The sequence below is a fragment of the Chroicocephalus ridibundus genome, chromosome 6 (genome assembly GCF_963924245.1).
Source record: "Chroicocephalus ridibundus chromosome 6, bChrRid1.1, whole genome shotgun sequence".
Lineage (NCBI taxonomy): Eukaryota > Metazoa > Chordata > Aves > Charadriiformes > Laridae > Chroicocephalus > Chroicocephalus ridibundus.
Window position 1 is genome coordinate 48,732,594 of NC_086289.1, and position 27,584 is coordinate 48,760,177.

At 37.3% G+C, this 27,584-nt stretch overlaps 1 protein-coding gene across 1 annotated transcript in view; it reads right to left on the minus strand.

Annotated features, from left to right (window-relative positions):
• Positions 1–27,584, minus strand: part of DIPK2A (divergent protein kinase domain 2A) — a 263,792-nt gene that overhangs the window by 20,800 nt on the left and 215,408 nt on the right. The gene's annotated exons all lie outside the window — the stretch shown is intronic.

The window sequence follows — 27,584 nt, forward strand, 5'->3', positions numbered from 1 at the left end:
CGGCAGCCTCCGGCGGCTGGCGCCCCGCCTGTCGCGCCCGGTGTACGGTGCTTTTCGTCAGGAACGAAGCACAGAACCGAGGTTCGTGCAAAAGCACTTCACACAACTGTGCGGTCTGCAAACAACTGATAAAGCTGCACAAACCAGTTTGGTTTGTTGGGGCCACAGGACGGGTTTTACAGTTTCAAGTTGCAGTGCTAGCACGGGCGGTTCACGTGTTTGATAATGTCTGGGTTTTATCGTGGGAGCACTACACCTGCTCCTCCCAAATGCGCTCATCCCACCGGATCCGCAGGGAAGAACCGACAGGGTGTAGCCACCCAGCCAGCTGAAGGAAGGGGGCAGCCTGCTCTGTGGGCTGCCCTCACAATCCCTCCGAGTCGCTGGCCACAGGTTAAGAACCGTTCTATAAAACTAACACGGAATAGAGAAAAAGAGATGAAGAAGGTGAAAGTCTTAATTCTTCCAATACTGCTTTTCTTAAAATGGCCCTGTACTCTCCCAAGTTAGAGACCGCTTTCATATTGCCTCTTCCGTCTCAAGAGTGCAGTAGGGGATGTGATCATCAGGGGAAGAAGTGTAGCAGACTGGTTAACTTCCAGTTATTTCATTTCCATGATACATAAATTTAGGTGCTTAGTATCTAGAATATTGGAAATACATCTGTCTTTTTACATTAGCATGTACTTTTCTCTGTACGTACTGTGTTTTGACATTTATTTGTATAAAAACAGCTCAAAGAATCCATCATACTGAGATTTTGTCACTCTGCTGAATGTGTACAGTGAACTTGCACCACTTGGTGTATATTGAGCATGACCATATCTCATTCAACGTGCCTTGTTAAATGCTGCTTGGAGGGTCAAATCACCCAATCAGCAAGTTCTAGTCTGCAAACCACTGGTTTTACTAGAAAATAAATATACAGACATAACAAATAAATATATATAGCTTTCCTTAACTTAGGTCTTCATTTGTTGTCACACTGTTTGATGCCACATTTCAAGTAATAATAATAGATCCTGAAAGATGAACAGATTTTTTTTGCTGGATGTAAACTCCAAACTCACTAGCCAAACATGTTTGGTCTTCTTTACATGCTAGTAGTGTTTTTTCATTTAACAATATTTAGTCTGTAACTTATTAAGTCACTAACAAATCCAAATATAAACAAATATATTGAATTAACGTTTATTTTCTACATTGCTTATTTCTCAAGCTTTCTGATTGACTCAGTTATAGGGAAACAGCTTGCTCTTTCTGAATACGAGCAGAATATTTTCATTTTTACTAGATGAAAATATCATTTTTAAGTACAAAGGATCTTTTAAATAGTTTAACTGATATGTTTTTCCAACAACAATGTAGTGTTCTTAAAGTATTTGACATTGCAAATCCATAAACAAATAAATAGATCTGTTGTTTCTAAACAGATCAGAAAGTGTTCTGAGTTACATAAAGGTCGCTATTATTTCTGGTTTCATTGGTATTCTACAGAGATTTTTGGGTTGTTTCTGAGGGATAAAGGAAGGTGGAGGCTGCCTTTTTATACAATGTGGCTGTAATTTGGTTTCACAGATTACAAATTTTGCTTAAAGAAACAAAAGAGACTGAAAGGAAGATGCAGCTGATTCCATTTTGAAGACTGAAAAGTGAAAAAATAAGTTGAGGCAGAGTTGGTACGTAAAAGCAAAGCAGGGAGAGCAACTGAGTAAAAAATTGATAATTCTGCAAGAATGACAGTTATATCTTGTAACTCTTAAAAAGCATGATTTGTGGAGGATCCATTTCAAGGGGAAAGGGGAATCCAAGGCACAGGGGAGTGCAAAACTGACTAGATAATGCACTATAATATATGTATTTCCCATTTTTCTAGAGTTGCCTTCTTCTGATTAAGCTTCAAAATAAACTAAAGTAATTTTCCTGTGAAGAGTTCATTATATATGACAATGTAATTCATCAAAGATTCCAGTGACTGGAGTGAAAATACAGACCACCAGTGGAATGCAAGGGCAGGAAGTTCTCTCATGTATAGCAGGTTAGTTTTCTTGCAGAGGGCTTCTTTGCAGTAGCTCAGCAATAGGGTCTCAGTTTGCTGCATGTTATGAAGTGTCATTCTAACAGTTACCTATTATTGCTGGCTCCATATATGGATTTTTTTCCATCTCCCATAACAATGCTGTGTTTGAGTTAGCCACAGACTTTTAATGTAAGTGGATGTAATATATTCCCACTGTTTTCAGAGACATCAAGAGGCTTCATGAAAATCATGAACTGTACATCTTACAGAGATGTCTTGTGCTACATTAAATTATCTAGTATATTGATTTGAAAGAAGACTTGAATAGATCCAAGCCTTCACTCTCCATAATGAGAAAGCAAACAACCACCCAGAATTTAAACAGTTTCGAATGAAAAGATAATCCAGCAACTCTACGTAAAGGTCTGATAACAGACTCTGGCTTACTAGGGCACTTCACTCTGAGCTCTTCTATTTCAAACTACAGAATGAGCAGCTGTCCAAAATGACAGCTATCTCAAAATCCTTGGAAATACTGCAAAATAGTCTGGAGTATTTTATTTTTTTTTAAATTGTCTAGAGACTCATCCCCACATTCAATGACAGAATCACCTTGCCACTTTCAAAACAGGGATCACTGTCACTTTAACCAGGCAAGTCTGAAAGATGTGCCATGAAAAACAATTCTAAGTTCTGTGCCTTTATAATCAAGAGTTTACATAGTTCTGATCACATGCATTAGACTGACTGCATACACATAGTTCAGAAGTATTTTTCACAGGAATGGCTGCAGTGGGCATGCCTGAGATGTCTGAATGTTTTGCGTTGTAATATTGGGGGATATCCGCAGATTCAGACAAATGTTCAATATCCTCAGACATCTTTCAAATTTGATCACTTGTCAAAAAAGAGAACACTTGAAGAAATCTGGATATATGGCTGAGCTGTGTAACTATCTGTCTATACTAACTACTATCTAGCTACTAACTATAGATACTACGAGTATCTAGCTACTATCTGTAGGTTAATCTGTTATATGAGGACTAGGCAGGAGTGTCCTTCTTTAACCAATAAAAAATTACAGTAAATTGGTGTTTTAATTGACTGTGTACAATACTAATTCCTGCTTAGAGTGCAGGCAAAAATGAAAAAAAACAAGGTTACATTTTTTATAAATAATCATCAAATTTTTAATTGGGTTGAATTTCATGCACATAACATACTGTACATACAGCAGCATAACACAGAAATACTGGCTCTGTAGAATTTTTTGCCTTGAGTAATTTGGTGGTTTTCCTCAATTTCTTCTTCTTTTTAATTGCTGTCGAAGTAATACATGCTTTGAACAGCTAAATAATGTTACAAGTTATTGTGCTGAATCAACATCCTAGCAAATGTGCTTTATCATCATGATATGCACGTTTGCTGATTATAGCAAATGTGCATATCAAAATAATAAGATCAAGAAGATCAAAATCATAAGATCAAAATAATAATATCAAGATAATATCAAAATAATAATATCAAGATAATATCAAAATCTGCACAAGTATTTTTAAGTTCTCCTTTCCCTTTCCTCGCATCTTCAAGTATACATTAAGGATGGTAATTATTTTTGTGCTTTAAAGTCAACATCTGTTTTTATTCTGATTTCATGCAGTGTGTTCTTTATATTGGTGTAACAATAAGGTGACAGTGCATATGTTATTGTGTGAAGTCTTTTTGTTTCTTGTGGAAATTTTGAAATCTCTCAATGAAAACAATGATTTATTTTCATCTTCAATCTTTACACAAAAGTTTTACCATAAACACACAAGATCTTTTCTTTCAGTGCAGTCTGCTGAAGCCCATCCATGAGTTAGGTTTATTTAGTCTTTCAGCTTCAGTCTTAAGAGTTGTTGAATTTTGCTTTACGTGGAGCCTGATTTTGTTCAATTAGTTCTATATGTAAGTATTATATAGCATTTGATACATGTGTTTATTTAAATATAGCATTGCTTAATGTGGATTTTCAGGTTTGTCTGCTGGGGGTGTTTAGGTGGGTTTTTTTCTTACCAGTCTGCAAGTTTTATTTTACAGTAATCAGAATTTTCGGGGCAGGGAAATTGTGGGCATCTGAAGCTTATTCTTCTTTTTGTATTATTTTATATAAGTGTGAACCTGATAAGACTGCGCCAAAATTAACAGAAGATCATTGATTGGATATTGGCTTGGACTTTTAGTGGACTTTTAGTTCAGTCCTGGGTCTTGTGTTACTGATTTCAAAGGATTGTTTACAAGTAATTATTCAGATTGGAAGAAAGGAACTAAAAACCAACTCTCTAATTTACTTTGTCATGTTCCTTCAGTGGTGACTGGTCATATGTTAATAAAATTATCTTATTGCAAACACTGAAAATCTGTAATACAGGAAACCACATGAATGCTATTGGCAACTTTTGTATTCTTCTTTACTAAAGCTGCTATTATTATAAATGAATCTCTAAGTGACTATGGGAATGTATTGCTATGGTAACTATTAGCCACAACAGCAGCTGCTTGCTTTTCATTGCTGTTGCATATATACGTTAAAGATGATAATGTCTCTTCTTCCAATTTTTATGTGTTTGACCTGAAAAAAAGACACCAGCATTTCAAAAGCTACACATCTAATGTCAGATTAAGCCAATCTATGAGTTAGGTTTATTTAGTCTTCCCGTTTCAGTCTTACAGTTGTTGAAGATTAGCTAAAGCCTTCACTTTAGTGTGATTTTGTGCCATGAGAAATAACTGTGCAAAGGGTAACACAACAAAGTCCCTTTCATACTGTTTTGTCAAATTCAAAAGATGAGAAGATTTTCCACTAATTCACTTTCAGAAAGTCTGTATTATCAATACTTATCAATTTTTATAGTACTTATAGTCAATAGTTATGAAAAAGTTTTTCTCTCTTGCCAACCTTTCCAGGAGGAATATATAATTGGGGCTTCTGTTTCAATAGGTCTATTTTTATTTTTTTAATGTCCCATATTCTAAGAACTAAAATCCAGTCAGTTTTCCTCTGGTTCTACACTATATGCTGTTTTACCTTTTCAGAGATGTCTTTAGATCTAAGCTATGGCATTCTGCTACGCCATTTAGATACTTCCTAAACAGTGTGTCTCTTGGTCCAGCAGGCAGAGGAAGTACGAAGTGTGTTCCTTATGTCAGTAAGAGTAAAATAATCTCATTAATCTTCTTGACAGTCTTGTGAGGGAAGTATTGTATGTTATCCCTGCTTCAAACATGAGGAAAATATAACACAGAAAGATTACAAGTAAGTAATGTCTAGTATTACTTACAGAAGTAGAATATTACTTGGCATAGAAAAGGGTCAAAAGAATTAAAATCCTTTGTTATGGTTCACCATGCCGGTCCTTTTATCTGCTATATCAAAAAATGTAAACTAGGACTGAAAAAGGTTCAGAGAAGAGCTGAGGGGCGATCAAAAATATAACTTTCTTACAAGGAGCGATAAAGTAAATTACGACTGTTCAGTTTGAGAAAAAGATATCACAGAGGAATATGATGAAAGTACAAGATAGTAAGTGTAATGGAAAGGCTGGATACATCTCAGATGTTCATCATCTTATCTACTGCAAGAACCAATTAAAAAACCCACAAATTAAGCTGGTGGGATCCTGTTTCAGAACAATAAAATGAGTAATGCAATGGGTAACAGAGCTGTGGAACTCCTTGCCAAAGGTCATTGCAGATGCTCAGAGTTTATATTGCTTCTCAGGAAGACTGGGCAGCTTCATGAAAAAGAAGCACATTGAGGCTAACCGAGTACACAGAATCTGTATCTGACTTTGGAAGTCCCTGAGCTGAAAAGGATTGCTCAGGTGCAAAAATTTGCAAAAGTATTAGGCGAAAGCCTGTGTCCACCCAATTCCTACTTCTTCCTAGGCATCCACTTCATGGATACAGTTAATGACAGGGTATTGGTCTTCATGGGTATTTGGTTTGGCCCAGTAGGCTTGTCTTTAAATGTCCATACCCTGTAAACAGCATTGTCTTCCAAAATATAAAACAACAATAAGGTATTTAATCTTACTATATTTGTTTTCCAGACATGAAACAAATGCAAATATTTGAAAGTTGTTGGCAGATCAGCTGTTTGACAGTAGGTCCATTATTATTCTGTTTATAAAACATTGCATTTTTAAACACTTGATCTTCAGTGTAAGCTGAAGGGCTTAAACACTTGCTTTGATGTCCATTTATTGACATATTTTTTAAAACCTAATTGAAAGTTTCCTGCCACTGGGACGAAGCTTCTAAAGAATGCAGAAGTTCTCTTAACTGCATTTTGCTAAGTAGGGAACATAATAAAAAATCACCGAGCTCATTAAAATTAAGTCATACTGGAAGAAACAAAGAAACTGTTGTTGACTCTGAAACTACTCACGACAGTGATGAAATTTAGAACTTAGAAATTGCTGCGACAAAGGATACCACTTTTTTAATACTTGAGGTTTTTTTTCTGTTCCTTTATTAATATAGATTCAGGTGTGTTCATACCACCCCTGCAGGCCCCGCTGCTACCAAAACCTTGCCACATAAACCCAATACAGAAATCTTGGAGGAAACTAAGTATTTTGAATATGCCACACTTGCCAAACAATCTGGCAGATGAACAAATAACTATTCAAAAGGAAAAGAGAAATGAAATAAATTTTACTGTCATGCAAAGTATGTGCTAGAACAGTTTATGAGAGATAATGAGAATGGTCATAACAAGAAATATAAAACTAAATTTTAAACTATGATAACAGGAATTAAGTTATAGCAAGGACAGTAAAATACAAAGAATAAAGACAGAACATACTGTATGGCAATAAATATGTTTAAAAATTAAGGTTAGACATAGCAAAGCTGGAAAACAGATAGGAATTGGTAGATGTGTTCAAGTCTTAGCATCTCAAAATCTTAAGATGTTCCAATGCCATCTAACCATGGAGACACATTCTGCTAGTAAAAATACTTATGTGCTTGAAGTTCTGCTGCGTTCAGAAGGGCTGAGCATCTCTTAGCTTTAGTCCCTTCAGAATTTAAAACAACAGTAAGGAGTCCATAGCCAGCGTCACCTGAATGGCTTAATTCAATAGGATGAAGGACATATCTACCAGATGTATCACATCTATCAAAGGTACTTCCTTGTCAGGCTGTCTTTGGATCATATAGGCCCCAACAAAGGATTTTGGTCAAAAGCTGAAAAGCAGTATGCAGCGTTCCCTGTAGTGGTGCCCTTTGTGAATACAGCCACAACAACCCAAAGACCTTCTTCCTTCAGAGTCTGCTGAATTGAGAAGTCTGGGAAGTTGGCCCAGTGTTTTTTTTGTTTTTTTCTTCATTTCCTAAATGAAGATTTACCTAAAGGAATCTCTTAAATTTCAATAAGTTTATCAAAATAATAAAAAAAGGCAGTCTTGAACAAGGTAAAAAAAGGTACCACTTAACCTTTTTGTCTTCAAATGGTTTTAATAGGGCTGACAATATAACTGTGTCTTTCAGTAAAGCTTCTGTAATACACTGCAAACTCTATTGTAAATATTTATAATCAAGGGACTGAATGAATAATTATAATCAAGGGACTGCACCGTTTTAAGAATTTTTGCCAAGGAAAGGAAGATCTGAAATTGTCTTCTAATTAGACAAATGTTGCAGTCAAGATTAGTCTTTCTAAGTAAAGGATTAAACATTTAAAGCGTTACCCTGATCCACTAATTGCCTACATGCCCCTCCATAACTAAGGATACTTTTTTTCCCTATGGAGACTCATCCCACCTTGTTTTCTCCTGCTTAGGTCAGAACTAAAGTCATAGATGTCTCAGTTGGTGTCAGAACTACCATAGTGTTCCAGATGCACCAGTATGAATTCCTTACAGGTTCAAGTGTAAATGATAAATGAACCACTCATTTTAAATACAATTATATCTGATAAGTGAGAACACCAAGGAAGTATATATTAAAGCAACAAACAGGTTTTTTTAGAGGCGTGGAAGGCTCACTGACTCAATGAGAACAGGACTACTAAAGAAAGTTGAGAGATTTTCTTCTGCTTTAACACTGTTATATAAAGCTTGGACTTTTATGGAATGGAGAAAATCCCCAAAAGGTGAAATGAGGCTTTTGCATCTTACAACAGCGGATAAAACCCAACTAATTTCATTACTCTTATATGAAAGAGAACACTTGGAGAAACAGAACCTGGAGAATAACAAACCACACCAGGAGAAACAGATTTTTAGAAAAATTGTAAGGGGCATGCTTTCAAAGAAAGGTCTGACCACTTAAGAATTTAGTGCACCTCTTCCCCAATGCCTTCCCCAATTTAAAAATTAATGTAAGTTTTTTTCATAACCATTAAAAATGTTATGTAGTCCAGAATCAGCACTATGATCATATAGGAGCTATGAAAAGTTCCAGGTTGTCCAGTGATTAGTTTAGTCTAGGAACAAATCTCCTAAACTATTTGTCTAACACAAAAGAAACTTTTTCTTATCTCCAACAAGGAAATAATTCTCCAGAACAATTTTACATTGGCTTATGCTGGCAGTTTTTTCTTTTCTTTCTTCTCAGTTAAGCAACCACTGAGGATTCCTAAAAATTCAATAAAACAACCAAAATGTCTTGGAATTGTCCAACTCAGAATTACAGAATAAACTGCTGGTTGATTAAGCAGTGGATTTAGCTTAATAAAGGGGTAACTGACTCAAATTTAAAGAGGAAGGGAGGAAAGAATGCTAGGAGACCCGCCTGGATGAACAGAGAGCTCCTGGACACACTGTCACACAAAAAGAAACTTTATAAGGAGCAGAAGAAAGGACAGCTAGAATGGGGGGCATATAAGGAAGCTGTCCGAACAGCAAGATACCTGGTGAGAAAAGCTAAAGCTCAGATAGAATTAAATCTAGCCAAGGAGATCAAGGGAAACAGCAAAAATTTCTATAGGTACATTAATGGTAAGAAGACGACTAGGGAGGGTGTGGGCCCCCTCAGAAAGGAAACGGGGGAGCTGGTGACAAGTGATATGGAGAAGGCTGAGGTTCTCAACGACTTCTTTTCCTCAGTCTTCACTGGCAAGGGCACCAGCCACACTCCCGGAGTCACAGAAGACAATGGCAGAGGTTGGACAGAACTGCCCATCGTAAGTGAAGATGAAGTTCGTGACCATCTGATGAACCTGAAAGTGAACAAGTCCATGGGACCTGATGGGATACACCCACGGGTACTGAAGGAACTGGCGGATGAGGTTGCTAAACCGCTCTCTATTATATTCCAAAAGTCATGGCAGTCTGGTGAAGTCCCCACTGACTGGAAAAGGGGAACCGTAATCCCCATTTTCAAAAAGGGAAAGAAGGAGGAAGCAGGGAACTATAGGCCAGTCAGTCTCACCTCCGTGCCTGGTAAGATTATGGAGCAGATCCTCCTGGAGGCACTGCTGAGGCAGAAGAATAACAAAGAGGTGATTGGGTACAATCAACACAGCTTCACCAAGGGCAAATCATACCTGAGAAACCTGGTGGCCTTCTATGAGAAGGTCACAACATCAATAGACAAGGGGAGAGCAACTGACATCATTTACCTGGACCTGAGCAAAGCCTTTGACACTGTCCCGCATGACATCCTGGTCTCCAAGCTGATAAAATATGGCTTTGGTGGACTGACAATTCAGTGGGTAAAGAACTGGCTTGATGGCCACACCCAAAGAGTGGCTGTCAATGGGTCCATGTCCAAGTAGAGGCCAGTGACAAGTGGAGTCCCTCAAGGATCAGTACTGGGACTGGTCTTGTTTAACATCTTTGTCAGCGACATGAACAGTGGCCTAGAGTGCACCCTCAGCAAGTTTGCCAACGACACCAAGCTGTGTGGGGCGGCTGACACGCTGGAGGGAAGGGATGCCATCCAGAGGGACCTTGACAGACTGGAGAGGTGGGACCATGCCAACCTCATGAAGTTCAACAAGACCAAGTGCAAGGCCCTCCATCTGGGTCGGGGCAATCCCAAGCACCGATATAGGCTGGGCAGTGACTGGCTTGAGAGCAGCCCTGAAGAAAAGGACTTGGGGGGTGCTGGTGGACAAGAGGCTCAACATGAGCCGTCAGTGTGCACTAGCAGCCCAGAAAGCCAAGTGTATCCTGGGCTGCATCAGGAGAAGTGTGGCCAGCAGGCAATTCTCCCCCTCTACTCCACTCTCGTGAGATCCCACCTGAAGTACTGCGTCCAATTCTGGAGCTCCTACTACAAGAGAGATATGGACGTGCTGGAACGTGTCCAGAGAAGGGCCACGAGGATGATCAGAGGTCTGGAGCACCTCTCCTATGAGGACAGGCTGAGAGAGTTGGGGTTGTTCAGCCTGGAGAAAAGAAGGCTCCAAGGAGACCTTATGGTGGCCTACCAGTATCTTAAGGGGGCCTACAAGAAAGCTGGTGAGGGACTTTTTAGGATGTCGGGTAATGGTAGGACTACAGGGAATGGATTAAAACTAGAGATGGGACGATTCAGATTGGATGTTAGGAAGAAGTTCTTCACCATGAGGGTGGTGAGGCACTGGAACAGGTTGCCCAGAGAGGTGGTGGAAGCCCCATCCCTGGAAGTTTTTAAGGCCAGGCTGGATGAGGCTCTGAGCAACCTGATCTAGCGGGAGAAGTCCCTGCCCATGGCAGGGGGTTTGGAAGTAGGTGATCTTTAAGGTCCCTTCCAACCCGAGCCATTCTATGATTCTGTGTAAAACACCAGACTGGATGATTTAATAACCTTTTCTGGTCTGGGAAACCATGAAGCTCATGAAAATGCATCCCATTTTTGTAACGTTACAATATTAGATACACCACAAAGTAGAAAAATGGATTTGATACATACTGTCACCTGCTTAGCATTTCTACTGAAGCTGTGTTGAGAAAAAAATAATAAATTACTGTCTAGTCAGGATAACTTAAAAGCCAGTTCTAGCTAGTTTTTGCTTCAGCCAACAGTTTTGCATATGGAAAAGCATACACTTCTTACCCTGCTTTGCAGATGAATACTGTAACAAGGCCTACATATTTGCAGACTTCACAATAAAGATGACTAGAATAAGGAATATCGTGGCTATTTATGCCTCAAATTTACAGGAAAATTGGTTATGTCCACACAACTGAGGTTTATATAGATCAGAGCTACAGCAAATTCAGCTTAAATAATCCAGAAGTATATGTTTCTTTTACTATAAAAAACACAACTAAGTAAAAAAGTATTGTTTAGTGCTTAGCAAGGTGGCTACAGACCTAAGTGAGATAAAAATTAATGAATAGTGAGCAGAGAATTAAAACAGAAAAAAAAATCACTAGTAAAAAAAATGAGAGAAAAAATAATAAAAAATAATCAGAAAATTCATTAAGAAAGGGAGAAATGGGTTTAACTACTTGATAAAGAAAAGTCTACTGATTCATCTGTTAACTGACAACTAATTAAATTCTTCTAATCACAGAAAGTTAACAGGCAAAGAATACCAAAAAGGGGGAAAGTACTGAATTTCTATCTTTAAAAACCACAACCATTGTTAGAGCCATAATGGTCACGAAAAAACTTGGGAGATCTTGAAAGGATGTGTAGAATCCCAATGCAAGACAAAATTTTGCCAAGCTTGAAATTCAGTACTATTTGAAATGACCTTTTCCTTCTGTAAGTGTTGTTATGGTGGCCCACAGTACATTCATGACTTTTGACGTGCCTTTGTCTACAGAGACGATACTCAGTTTTGGTTTGTATAACTAGAAATACTTTTAAAATGAACCTCAAAAATGCTACATGGGCATAGTTTAGTTTTTAGGATAACATGGATACGGTAGCATATTCAAAATAAGCAAGAGTGTTAAGATGTACTCTTACAGAAATAGAAACAGTAGTCTAAAGGTGGAAAAACTGGCATTTGTATCCAATTATAGAATTAGCATAGTGGGAAGAACAAGAGAAATGAGTAAGCTTAGATTCACTATTGCAACACACATCTAAACATTACAAAAATAACCACCGATAGAACGAAAAAGAAAAAACTGATTTCATTTTAATTCACTTAGAGTAAATGGAAACTAAAGGACTAGGGATATCACAGACAGAGAAGTTAATGTCTTTTTAAATATAAGTTTGGGAACATAAATTATACAAGAGTAAAAAAAAGGCAAAGCAAAATGATAGACAGAATTTTGGCATCATGGCTATTAATCACCTTAGTACTATGACAGTGAGCAAAATACGATCACCTGTGCTCAAATAAGGGTTTGGCATGCAAGTGCACCATGTGCAGAACTCCCATTAAAACCATTTTACTTACTACACTTTAAATATTACAACTAGAAAGTATAAACTTAGCCCAAAGCTAGTTGAAATGAATATCCTGCAGTCTGACTTTGCCTGCAGGGTAACAGTGTGCAGAGGTGGAGGTTGGTTTGTTTTTTTCTACTTAATTCTCTGCACCATCTAGACTTTCATTAACTAGAAAAGGTATAGAGACTTAAGAGAAACAAATATATTTTAAAAAGCTGTATTCACTTATTGTTTAACTGCTTACTAAAACAAAAACGAACGGAAAATTTCTTGACAAGGTGAAACATTTGGACAACAATGAAGACAGCATTGCCAGTAATATATATTTTGAAGTTTCTGACTATCCTAATAAATACTTTTTCTTGTTTGTACTGTAAAGCAATCAAAAAGATGTAAGTTTAAGGCGGAATTTTTTCTATTTGCCTGCCTTCTTGGAGACAGCTATACCTCTGGTTTGATTTCATAAGTTGCATTAGCACTGGACATTTGCCAGGCTCAAAGGCAGCTTAGAAATCTTTGCCGTGTTATGCTAGTCATAAACAGTGAGATAAAAAGTGTCCTATATTTCCCAGAAAGCAACAGTCTGCCTTATTTTTTTAAAATTAAAGCACTGGAAGAAATGAGGGGATACAATTAAGATTGCACTATTTATTTGATTTTCATTTATTTCAAATTTTATTTTAACTGGTTTTGGTTGAAAAATGAGTAATTTGTAGAAACAAACATTAGTGGCTGGTTTGACAGATGACCTCACATTTTTTTAACTGAGTTCCATAAAAGACCATTATATATTGCTGGTTACATAGTTAGAAAGCATTGGTTCATTGATTCGGAGGTATTTCATTTTAAATATCTCGGGTTTAACAAACTTTTGCTGAATCCAAAGTAGGGCACTCTCAGAACTCTACCAGGATGCAGCCGTGATAGTAATGGACAGTCTGAGCATCTTTCCCTGTTAGGAGATAAAGAGCATGCACCCAAGCAGGCTGTGCTGGTGGGAAGAAAGCGAGCTGCTTTTTTTCCTCCCTACATATCTGGTCATGAGGGTTCTCAAACAGTTCCCCTGTGAGTGCACTACCCAATGTTCTGTAATTAACTGAAAGTTAATGAAGGAACCTGAAGGTAACTGAAAGGTTGCTGCTTACTGGCCACACTGTGTTAGAAGGCAACGTGCTTTGGGTCTTCGGCCTGAAGTGGTTTATCCATGGAATTTTGCGTATCAATTACAGAGCAGCCTGATTTTGTGTCTGAAGTTTGACTCCAAGATCACAGTCTGAAAATACATGGTTTCTAGCATGTAACCATGAAAATGAGTAGAGCTGTATTTTGTAATTTGCGATCCAAAGAAACTTAGTTCTAGGTATCTGAGGTCATAGGATTGAGAAGCAGTATTAGAGAGTGTTATTTTATTAAAATGGCCTGTCTTTCAAGTTCACAAATCGTTCACATTTCAGAGCAAGTTTTGCAGCAGTCCATATCAATCACTGATACATCTTGTATGAGAGAAGAAAAAAGGAAGTGGCCTTCCCAAGTCAAACATCAATAGTTTTATCCTCTGATTCTGAATCAATTCCTACAGAGACAAGGTCAGTTAAATTACATACTTTCTGTATTTTATTCCAGCTGACAATCTGCTGGTTATAATGCAAGAACACAAGGGCTCAAATAGATTTTTCTGACATGGCGTGCCATCTGGCACAAAGCAGTCTTACAAATGCTGCTTCCCTGCTCTGCTTTTGCAGATCTAGTGAAGGCATAATTGTAAGCCCTGTCAGTTTTCAGTAGCAAAGTTAGCTTAATGCAATCTATCTGTAGGTATCAAAATCACTGTTGCCAGATGCAATGTTTCATGGTCTCAACTTAAGGATGTAATTATATTTCCATGCAGAAAAATTCTCCGACATTTGGAATGCATTTGAAAGTGTAGCAGGATTAAAACAAGAACTAGGGAATTATATCTGTGACTGGTTGGTATATTGGTGCTTAATGGAGTAACACATTAGGTATCAAATGAGTTATTTCACTGTTATGGGGCCAAATTGTGATCTCATTTCCTCAGATGCAAGAGAGATGAGAGCCTGCTTTTAATAAGTGAAGCAGTAACAGAATGAACCATCATGCAGTAGGGCTGCTTAAGTGTTCCCAAGCAGCACTATCAGTACATCTCACTACAGAGGCAAGGATGCGTGTCTTTGCAACTTTGATTTCGTACCATTCTGAGTGATACTAGAATGTGTGGTAATGTTGTGGTGCTGCACAGATGGTGACTGGCATAAAATTACTCTTTCATTTGTGACCCAACTCAGAATTCAACCTTAGGTCTCCAGCAGGAAAAGGACAGTAAGCTAACTCACTGTGACAGTTGTTTTTTTCTTTCAATGGAATTTTTTAAAGATCTGGCTAAATGCTGCTATTACTGATGAAAATCTTGTTTCCCAGACATTAATGATACAAGGAAAAAAAGACGAAGAGCACCATGTATTCAGATATGTTGAATAGTCAGGTGTACAGTTCTAAAAAAATTCCTCCTAACACAAAAGTTCTATCATATTTTTTTACACACTTATGTACATATGGCACTAAATGGCTTCGATTTCATCTTCCTCAGTATACTATTCAGTGTTCAAGTTAACAGAAGGCTCTCCTTCAACCTATTTATGATACAATATTGTTCAGTGGAGTCAATATACATTTCACACTGTAGGGTACACAAAAAAAAATTGTGTGCTCTTGCATTTAACAACCATAATTTTGTACTCCTACAGTTCAACCGTATGAGTACAAAACACTTCTGAAAAATTAGAGGAAGCTATTTAATGTGTTTCTGATTTACCTACTCTGTCTTAAACTGAAGCAAAGGCAGTTGTTGTTGCAGATTTACAGGACAAATGAAAACATCACCCAAAGCATTGATTATAGCATGGGATTTTCTAATTTCCCAGAAGATTCCAAACATATGTCATAGTTTTGCAGAAGTGACAAATACCATATCTAAACAGATATTTTTTGGTATGCCACTGTAGTACTTTACTGTTTAGGCTACATGACTGGCAAGATCCCAGCTTTCTGTGATTCTGCAATTTTAGAAATGCCATTCTCCCATGCAAGCCTCTGCACACTGTGGAATTAATTTAAAAATGCAGGCCCATGAGTTCCACTCTAAACTTTAGTGCACAGGGAACAAAAACATTAGTTTTCTGCAAATGGGATGGAAATGGAGGGCAGAGTTGAAAGTAAAGATCCATTTTCTGTATAGCTATTGGTAGCTTTTCTTCAATTGCACATCCTATTTACAACTAACACCATTTTTTAGTATTATTTAAGAAATAAGTCTCTTTTCCCCCATTAAATAGCACTGTATTTACTTCTATTTGTTTTGCAACAGAAGCTCAAATAATGGTATTGCTAGTAACTTTTGCTTACCAGTATGAATGCTGGAAACAAAAACCCATTATTTACTGTATTTTTGAAAATGTTACCTCACTTACATGAAGGTGTTTGGACAATTTAAAGTAATTTCAGTGCTTCCTTAGGACAAAGTATATACTCTATTTAATCATTTTAGCTAGTGTTTTCAGAAAGAGGCAGGCCTAAAGTGTATAAATTTATATGTAAAAATCTGAAGTGAGATTCATTTTTATAATGAGTCCAGGTAGGATGGCAGTACACAAGCAACAAGTAGTGAATTGCTTGTTTTTATGTCAATATCACCTTTATGAACTGCAAAACAAACGTGTCTGCATTAGATTTAGATTGCACAGAGAGAAAAAGCCAAGCTGAAGCAGAATAACAGTAATTTATGGCTGAGCAGATGACTAACCAGGCTAACCCTAGATTTGATTCCAGAGCAAAAGTTCTGTTTAAAATATATTGTTTATCTGGCTAGCTAATTTTATGGTCCCTCCCATCCATTTCAAATGAGTGATAAATTTGAAAAGGATTGTCTAAACGGTGTTCTTTCAATATCAAAAATCATACTATTTTCCTCCACAAAATTATCATTTTATATAGAAATTCTAAAAATGTTAAGGAAGGATGAGAAATTTTCTAATTCCCATTTGGTATGCAAATGTTCCTCTATTTGCCTACTATGACTGCAATTCAGTTTAAGATGTGTTCTTATCATACCTTTTAAAATGCCATAAATCTTTTCAAATAGCACATGAAAACTTATGTGACCCACTTTTTTTAAAAAAAGCAGTGCAATAAAAGGTATTTCTCAGTGTACAATATTCCATTTTGTGGATATGCTGAATAACGTATATTAGTCAATAACTTTAAATAATATATTAAAACATTTTTACTAACTTTTTTCCCAAAGAAGTCTAGCTCTAATGTGAGATATGGATTATTAAATTCCATGGAATTGATTTCTATGGGAGATTTAGGAGGAGACTTTGAAATCTGAATTTTCATTGCAAAAATGCAACTCATTGTGTTATCAGAATACTAACATACTATCTCTCTTCTTCTACCATCTTAAGACATGAAAAATATGTATCATTAAAAAACATTACAATATCCAGATTCCAAATATTTAATGTTATTTTTGAAATGCATAATTCCTAGATAAAGGAACAACTCCCAAAGCCAGACAATGGTATTTTCAGTTTTACTTCTTTTAAAACCACTAAAAATTAATTAGTATGCAAGATGCAAATGTAACCCAAGAAATTACGTTCTTTCAGAGCCTATAACTGACCCTTTGCTCCCCTGTAAAGTGTCTTTCAACGAAAGGCCATACTCAAAACCAGACTTAACAAATATTCAAACAAAATAGCCTGTGCTTCTCCGGCAGAGTCTTCCAGAGTCAGAAAGAGAACCTTTAAGCCTACCCATTAACTCAACCTGACAAACATGATTCATGATGTAATATATCCCGTTTAACACCCCCAAAAGACCCTTTTTTTTTCCATGTGTAATATTATGGAATATATGAAGAACTACATTCAAATTCTCTATTCATTTAAGAGGTGGGAAGAAGATGGAAGCAATAACAAGAAGAGTGCTGAATATTTCAGACTGTTGTGTCTCCAAATCCAGTAAAATCCAGCTTGTCAGGAAGCTCCAGTTTTTCCTCTTTTCCAAGACCAGTTCTATTCACTCCACTTCGGAGTGACAGATATGTAGATGCACAGAAGTTGTGGGGTTTGCTGATACTAAAACAAACAAAGAAAGGACTGCTGTGAGACATTGATCTAATAATCCCTCGTTTAGGGCTCTTCTCATTTTAGAGAATCTTAGTTCTGGTAGGTGAGGACCCATCCTGCCAGCTTTCGTACACCTGGAGGGCTGTTCTCAACAGGTAGAGTGTTGCCAGATTTAGACTGTCAGACACGGTGGAGAGAACGTCCTTGGAAGAATGCAAGCTGTGCTCCAGAGAAGGAAAGTCAAGCAACAACAAGTAAATCTAAGTTCAACACCATTTTTCTTTCTTTTTGCTAAAGCTGCCTTACAAGGAACAACTTCTGCTCCTGGCCTGCATCCAATGGAGATGGAAGAAGACTGGTAAGAGAGGGGACAACAAGGTGGATAAAGAACACTATTAAGTACAAGTCTGAGAACAAAGCAGCAATACCACAAGTGCTGGCTCAGCTTGAATAACTTTCTACCACTTTCTATCTGGGATACTTAGCCAATTTCCCCTAAAATTATTTCCTTTTACTTTTAAGGATGTTGAGAAGATACTCTGTTTTTCCTAAGAAGCACCTAAGCTGTGAGAGACATGAACATCGATGAAAGTCTCAGTGTCCTGGATGCGCACTGGTTAATCAGTTAAGCACTTACGGAGCACTTGCCAGAACAACATGTGTGATTTGAAGACACACAAACCTAGCTTTGTTCCAAGCCTTTAGTAAGCTAGGATGGAGAGCCCCTGTAGTTCCTCTCCCTATCAGTGCCAGAGAACTGCTGTAAATTTTAACATGGGGCATGGATGGAAAGAACATCCTCAAGCAGGGAATCAGTATTAGTTCTCCCTCCGATAGCAGCAGACACAAATTTAAGGTTTTTTGTTGCTCATTTCAGATCGAGTATTCTTACTAGAAGGATATGGAAAATAATCCCTTTCAAATACTAGAATATGGTTTGTCCATAAATTATATAAGAATGCACTAGGCATCCAAGCAGAGTATGTCAATAATCCAAAATACATTGTGCATGCATGTTAGAAGACAGGACAGAATTCCTCACATGCCTTAGAAATAGAGCAGATTTGTCAGTACATAATTCATAAACATTTTTCCTGCAAAGCAGAGTCAGGGAAAATCTCACTAAAATTAGTGGTCCCCAAGAATTTTCAGTATTGCAGTCTCCTGTGTCCCCCATAACAGATTGGTGGAAAATGTTACTGCAATGCCTAAGAAAGTGAAACTTCAGCAACAAAAACAATAATTCTATTGTTATTCCATGACCTGATTGACAGAGGAATAAAAATGCAGGAGTCACCATATGATGCTTTGAGTTTTTATATATAATTTATATATAACTTTTGAATTTCAGCTCTACATTATAAACGTCTTTTGTGTATCTGACTTCTTCAAACTGCTAACTTAATTTGAATGCAGTACTTGTTTCCTTCCTCTCTTCTCTACCTGCAAGTTAAAGACCCAGTAAACAAAACAGCAAGGCATTGAGCAGGAGCCTGATCTAAGCTGGCTCAGACTTTGGATCAGATGACTCCCTGAATTATTCTTTTATTCTGATTTTATGATGCTACATCAATCAGAAATTCCAAAAGATAATTGCACAGGATTCATAATAGACAGTTGTTAACAATTCATGAGCCTCTATTCACAGAAAACCTAGCATGCCTAAATAGCAAGAAGAACCAGTTTGCCCAACAGGCTAGTATCAAAACAAAGAAATGCCTAAAACGGACTTTGATCATCGGATGAGGCCGATCACCAGAGGAGAGCAGAATTCATAAGAGAGGATTTTTTTTTTTTATGATTTATTTTGGGAGTCTTCCACAGCTTATCTTTGGAGAACAGGAGAAAAAAGAGAAACAGAAATGACTGCTGCAGCAAGAAGAAATGCCAAATTTTGAGGAATTTCTATGAAGGGAAGGGAAAGAGAAGTGAGCCTGGATTCCCCCAGAGTCTTGGTCTGGGCCCAAAAAAATACTACAGAGTGGTAAGCACACCAAAAGCATGGGAGTACATACAGAGTTCTAGTGTTCTGCATGTATCTCACAGTACCTGGGGAGTGATTCTAGTAGAAAACTATATAAAATATGTGCTGATATACAGTGTGATTTACTAAAGACTTCAGTGTTTCTGTTGCAATGGCAATGTTTCTCCATTCTATACTTTTCCCTTAGCAAATGAAAAACTCCACTGTGATCACTTTGGCCTAGGTCTTTAGAAAGGGACCAATGGTAGTTATTTTAGGCACTTTCATGATTTTCTTTCATCTATTCCTGACTGCTTACAATGAGCAGATTTCATGAAAATTGTGCATGGTAGAACTCTGTAAGAGGACTTCTGAGTGTGTTTTAATTCTGCAGCAGCTGTTGAAATGAGCATGTCAGAGTTTTTATTCTGAGCACGCTGAAAATTAGACCCCTTATAATCTGGCCAGTAACTTAAACCTTATCAAGGGGATCAACGGGAAGCACTTCTGTTCTGCTGACACAAACTCACGGCACATTTCCATATAGCTTCACAAAAACAGTGGATAAGCAGGAGAACAGTAATGAGTTCCTAAAAAGGCCGCCAGAAGAAGGAACAAGTAACTACAATGGTCATAATATATGATAATTTGGGTATAACCTAACAAAAGAAACACAAGTGGAAGGACACACCAAATATAGTACTTTCCAATCTCAACTTGTACTTGAATTTGATTCCCACAACTTTAAAACCATCTCCAGGAAACCTTAAATAGAACAGAAATAGCTCCAAGGCAAAGCTGGCTTTAAGACATTCTTCAGAGGTCATTCCCATAACGTCAGAGAAATTCAGAGAGACTGCCAAGAAATAATGGCCTTTGGAAGAACAGCATTATATCTACCTTTTCAGTAGGGATACCCCTTCTGTGATGTGAAGATATTTCCTTGAAGATGTTTACTTTTGTTACTGTTGTCACAAAGCAACAATAAACATTTCTCCTTGAAGAAAAACAAATGATTGAAGTATTTTAAAGATGACCGTGATATTTTTGATCTGAGAATTGACTATAGAATATAGAACAGAATTCTATAGAATTCTATTGACTATAGAATATATAGAATATATAAAAGAGATTATCATTTAAGTCAGTCTTTACTCAAATAGTCACAGACACCCAAGTTTTGTTACTGGGTTCAGATGTTACTAACTGAATGAAACCATACTCTGCTTGCTGCTGTGCTGAAAGTAGATTCCTTTTGTTATTTATGCACATCGGACTCCAGGACCAAACTGTGGTCTCACTGAAGTTAATGGCAAAACTCCCGCTGACTTCAATTAGAACAGAATTTGGCTCACAGTCTCATTACTGAGCATAACAATTAAAAGAAGATTTTACAAGCTGTATTGCTGTGTAAAAGGGCATGTACCGTGTAGCAGATTTCATTGAACCCATAGCCAACAGTCATTGCTATAGCAACTGAGGTTCTAACAAAGGTAGTCAGTGTCTCTGTAATCATCAGGTGTCTCTATAGCAACTAGAGTTTCCAGAGAACAAAAGAAAAATATTTGAAAACTGTCAGTTGGAAGAAAATAGGTCTATGAATAAGAAGGTTGGAACCAAAAGCAACATAAGGATAAAACATGGCTTGAAGTGAAGAGAAATTATTGTCCAGAACCTACGCGGACAATGACGAAGGAAGAGAGGGCACAGGCCAAGGGCTAGATTGGAGATGAGAGAGGGAGCGGCTCAGGCTTTCCATTGGGTAAGGGAAGCAATACAGTCCTTCAGACACATACTCCCAGATCTAAATTAGTTATTTTTTGTCATTATTCTCTTAAAGTAAGACTGGTTACTACAGGAGAGAAGCAGGGCTAAACCTTGTCTGCAAGAGGAGTTTAAGTCCACTGGGATTTTCAAAAGCACCTGCCTGAAATTCTTGTGCCTACATTTCTTTGCAAACATAGCCCTATTTCTCTTCAACATGGAAGAACGCAACTTGTGTTCTTGAAATGCTTCTGCTGGTAGCGCAGTGTAATTACATAGAAATGACGGCTATCTGTTCTTAATATTTCTTATTTACAAGTTTTTAAGGAGTGTTCAAGTGAAAAAAGGAACAGCTGTTGTTTGGATACTGATAGAGATAAAACCAGCATTGCTCATCATAGGTCTATTTTAGTAAAATATGTTTTTAGGCTCTCAGGTAGGAAGATAGCAGCATTATCTTCACAAAAGAAAGGCCACCATATGTAAACATAAACCCCCACTAAAAATACTTTAATGATATTGTCAGAATACCAATTTTGGCCTCATCCAATTCCTACTGACTTCAGGGAGATGTGAATTTGGGCAAGATGTTTAATTTAATTAGGTGTTATCCGAAATGTTCATGTTCACAGTCTAAAAATAATTAATTTGGACCAGTATGTTTCCTCTGAAAATGAAGTCACAAAACTAATTATATATTCCAAACGGGGTATTGTCCAGTATAGTGATGCACTACAATACGTTTCTCACATAAACTAAAAGCCCTGTCTTTAACCTGAAAAACTGATAGAAGATACTGCTGAAAGTCAGATTTTCATTTCATGTGTAAAGACAGCCCTCTAGTGGAATATACTTTCAGATTCGATTTACGAGACAGAACAGTCATTGTCATGTAACAGCCAGTTAAACTGGGTATTTTTCCCACTTTCCTTCATAGTACACAGTACAATGTAATGTAATTTGTATCTGAAACAGCAGTCAGCAAGTGGCATACATTTGAACAACAATCTGAGAAAAGCAAAAAGCACTGTAGCAATATACTTTGTCAGGCAGCATTTTTTGGTTTTTTTTTAAGATTTAAATGTCAACAGAGTCAGGATGTTTGCTGCTACATGACAGTCTGTAGTTGCTGTATATCCAACAGAATCAAATCAGTGATGCGATATCACTGTTCATATGGAAGGGTGGGGTATTATTAATGCCAACAGCCCAGGAGAGCTGATTGATCTTCAAAGATAGCTTCCTCAAAGTGCAAGAACCTCCCAACATGCAGAAAGTCAAACAAGCAATGTGGATGAAGAAGGAACACCTGGCTGAGCTCAAATGGGAAAAGGAAGGACAAAGAAGGTGGAAGCGGGAACAGGCAACGCAGGAGGAATATAGAGACATTGCCTGAGCATACAGAAAAGTGCTGAAACAGTTGGAGTTGAAACTTGCTAGGGATATAAGAAAAAGGGCTTCTATGACTACATTGGCAGCAAAAGTGGCTATTGAAAATATAGACCCATGGCTCAGTGGGGCAGAGAAACTAGTGAGAAAGGACATGAAAAAGACAAAGGTATTCAATGACCTTTTTGCCTCAGTTTTTAGTGGTAAGGTTTGCCTTCACACCTCGCAGCCTGCAGCAGAGTCTACGGGACTGATGCATTACCTGCTGTATAAGAAACTAAACTTAAACCAGTGGATATGCACAAGTCCATGGTTCCACAAGTTGAACGTGAGCCAGTGTGCTACAGTCCTTCCAAAAATGGACTGCCTGAGATAAGAAGCAAATCAACCTTTACCTTTATGTGTGCTGAGATTTCAGTGGATGAACATTACATTTCACAGTGAACCTGTCCTCTTTTTAGCTCCCCATAGTAGTCTTCCAATAGGAAACTATAATTTAAAAATTATCTTTACAATTGGCACCTTTAAGTTAACTCTTTCTCTCTAAACTGTTCTTCAGTTTATTAAAATATGAAAAAACAAACCCCAAAACCTCAGGGCAGCAGTTCAAGCTGAAAATTAAGATTGAAGTACATTTACTTCCACAGAAGTAAACTTGTAAATATGTCCTTCATGATCCTGACATTTAACAATGTGGATTGATTTAAACTGTATAAATATGAAATTCTGATAAACTGGTATTACCTAAGAATTCATCTTAGTTCTGAACCCATTGGCTCAAACAGTGTAAAACAGAGCAGATCAACTGCGCTTTGATAACTCATAGAAGCAAACTGTTCTGTCTTTCAGGGCTTTAATTTCTCCAGGACTGCTGGCATTTCTGTCTTCTCAGAAAGAAAAATGTATATGACCATTTCAGCTCTCTCAAGTGAAATTGGTCTGTAAATGTTGGTTCCAGCATGATGATTACCGTGTGTTGAGCTGGACATTACATCTCAGGGTGCGCTGAATTCATTGGTGCTTAAAAGGGAGAAGAGATTTTCCTGTGTTGATACAATGCCTGGAGACAGTGACATATGAGCAGAAATATCACCACTCTCTTGGGATAGTAAAAGTCCAGTTCCACTCCAGTCAATGTATATTTATCATAATTAGTATTGTATTTTGATTAGGCATTAAAACAGGCTCTGAAACAAGGCGTTATAAAAATAGAAAATAGACTTTGCCTTCTGGATAGAAAGGTGTACTCCACTAAGCAGAAATTATTTTTAAAGCTATTTTTTGGCTAAGAGTAATAGCTGTAACATACTAGATCCATAGATTACATGGACTGTTATTTCTGTCACTGTGAGCCATGTAGATAGAATACCAGCAATACCGAATAAGCAATAGTAAAACCAGAGTCTGACCTCAGAAAAAAAAAAGATAGGACAGGATCAATAGCAACCAGCAAATAAACCATTTTCATAGGAAGGCTCTTCTAAGCAGTAGAAGAACAGATTTCAAAATACATTGAGGCCTGGCAGTTATAAAGCGACACTTAGCCCACCACCGTGGCCTTAGTGGCCTTAGCCCACAGTATTTCACAGGCAGCCGTGTATCAGAACAGAAGCTAGCAAGGCAGATCTTCCTGGCTGGAATAGATTAGAGAAGGATAACCAGTTGTGATCCCACTAATCCTGTTCCAGTCTGTCTGGGGATTTTAGGCAAGCAAGCTGTGACAGAACATTTATCTGTGCACTGGCAATGTGGTTGATTTCTCAGTTTCAGAGTTGGTTTTGCTTGGGTTTTTTTATTTACATATATAGATGCACTTGCTTTCAATGTTTGTTTTTATTTTTGGCTGTACTTTTCCTATGCTTGCATAATTGCCAGTGTTGCTAAAGCATTGTCTCTTTGCTTGGAATTCCCACTATGATTACTGTAATTAATTACAATTTTAAAATTGTGCTCCTTTTCTGACTTTGTATGTTCTAAGACGAGAGTCGCTCCGCCTATTTACAAGACTCCTCTTGCCTGATAGTCTCTGTAAGAGCAGGCTTCTACATCTGCCAAGCTAAGGGAGGAAAGGATTATTGTTCTGTGAAATTCATAAAGTAGAGTTGATAAGGTGAACACAGAAAGTAAGCAAGACTACTGCCTCTTGGTTTGTAAAAATTACGTGCCAAGGGAGATGAAGCAAATATTGTTTGTAGTAAGAGCACAGTATTATGAGAATTGCTTGACCTTCCAACACAAACTTTAACTTATTTTGGCCTTTAACTTATTCTTTGGCCTGTTAAATAATATTCAAAATATCTTCCCTGTGAAAACTTTCGTCATTCACCTGGTAGCCAGTTCTGAAAACCAAAATGTAATTTTTTTTCTATCCAGATTCCTTCCTTCTTGATTTATCATCTGTTATCAATATGGCAAATATGATGCAGCTGCTGCAAAACATTGTTGTTCTATCTGACCTGCAAACCAACGAAAACTTGGAGGGAAGTTATTCCAGTTAAGAGAGGACATTGATGCGGGGGCTGGATACCACTGAAAATGTGGTTATGTATAAGAAGATGGAAAGGCCTGAGCACAGAAGGAATCAAAGATTGTCCGGTCATATTGCCAACAATTTTTCAAATGAGATCTTACTTCACTGTTAAGGTTTTCTGAGGCCATACTGTGTTTCTCTGTATTTTTCACAGAAAGCTCTACTTCTTTTCAGTAGAGGTGCTTCCCATCTGTCCAGAGTCATCCTTTTTTCCAGGACTTCACTTAGCAAAACATTCCTGAAGAAACACTGGAGAGGTGATTTGGTTTGATTTACCTCAAGAGGTATCTGGTTGAAGTATATTTCTCTCAGTAATGTATGTATAAAATACCCACTTGCAAACATGTTGCATCAGAGAGTTAGTTTGCCTTAATCATCATATCTTCGTATTTTTTTGCGTAGTTCAGATAGTATATACCAATAATAAAGTAGCGAACTCTCACGAGGATTGCTGCAGCTGAACATCTGGCTCGCTTTGAATATATTAGTAAATTAAAACTCAGACATGAGAATTTTGCTTCTGTACGTGCTCAGCCATTAGAGTATTTTTCAAATGCCTTATCTGATACAGAAGGAATATGAAGTAAGCACCAGTGTATATTTGCAAAGGAAACTTAAAATAACTAAGTGAATGCCAAAAGCTGATATTAAGATTACTTTTTATTCAGATAGCACTTTTCACTCAATGATCTAAAGCCATTTACAAATATTAATGAATTCCTAAAAAGCCTTGCGAATGATGTAAACATTGCTATTCCCAATCCTAAAATGAGACAGCTTTGTACTCTCTGTAAGGAATCGAGCTAAGTCAATGGGATTCTACAGATGTAGGTAAATTGCAGCAGTTAGCTAAAAACAAGTATCCTTTGTTTTGTAGAAAAAAATAGCTACCTCTTTTTTTGTAGCACTTCTTCATAGTGAACGAATGATGACATTAAATTAGAAAGAAAGAAAGAAAAATGGTCACTTTTGGCAAACGTGTTGTGAAATAGCAAACAACCATGTTGTGAGACACGTCACGTTTTTAAATTACATACAGTGAGATTTTTCTCTGTATTTAAAAAGAATAAAGAAAAGTGTTCTCTTTGAGCCCAGGCCCTTAGCACAGATCACCTGATGAAAAATACTTGCCTGTTTCAGTCTGTATTACTCAGTCACAACAAGTCTGCAACATCAGCTTTCTACTCACCAGCACTGCACAAGTATTTCTTCCAAGATCTACCAGCGGATAAGCTTATACTGCTTCAACATGGCCAATTTAAATACTTGATTCTTTAGTAGCTTCATGAATGTTATCAGTGGCAATAAGTCCACTTATGAGCCTGTTTTATCTCCTTTCCCAAAAACGTAAGATTAACCCAGTATGTGGAAAAGATATCGACTGATGCAAACCTGCATTAATTTCTTTAGACCCGCACAGGACAAATACATACTAAGAATGCTGAACTATTAGCTAATTTCTATAGAGGTGTGGGTTTTTTTCTACTAAAATAATTCACTGGTATGAAACCCAGAATGTGGAAGCAGCTAAAGCGATAAAATGCATAATTTAGCCCTCATCCATTACAGCAATAAGCTCTTGAAGTATAGGCATTTTTTACTATGCCAAAATTAAGGAAACATACCCCTTTAACTATCAGTAAAGAGAAAGCATGGTATGTGTCTAGATTAATTTCAGTCCAAAACCTACTCAGCAAGTGAAGCTTGAATCAGTGACTTAACTGGGAGCGTGCCCCTTCAGAAATTTAAGCATAGGCTCAAAAGTTTGTAGGGCTGGGACATTTGGTCTTACTTTTCAGACACGGTCTTTTTTGAAGCCCTTATGTTATTAACATTCAAATTGCAGAAACTTATAACCTACGAAAAAAGTAAATCTTGGAACAAGCCTGTGATTTTTAGTTCAGCAGAAACGAACAAATAAAACCAAACACTAAACAAAACAAAACAAACACAAAACCCCCAACATTTCCCCAACAAGGGCAAGTCTTTGTGATGTCTGAAGCAGGATTACTAGTGTCTAAATTCTCATTCCCGAGGACAGTGTTTTCCGAGTAAAGCTTTTCCTGACACAGATGTCTTTTCTTACATAAAAGAGCTCTGACAATGCCTTCAGCTCTTCTCTAAAAAAACCCATGCTCTCTGATGACCTTACAGTTCTTTCTAAAACAGTTTCACACACAGAAACATGACTGATCAACCACTAGACAATTTAATTATTTTTACAGTGTGTCCATTTTGTAGAAATTTCTTCCTGAACAAAGTCCGATCTTTGGTTATCTAATGACCATGTAAGTTAGATTTTTGTTTTTTTCCCCTTGAATTATACTGTTCCATATAAACAAGCACATAAAAAAAAAGCCACCAGAAACCAAAACACCACACTTAAAAGCTCTGTCAAATTCTTTACTGGGGAGTCAAAGCCAGGGAAACTGTACTACT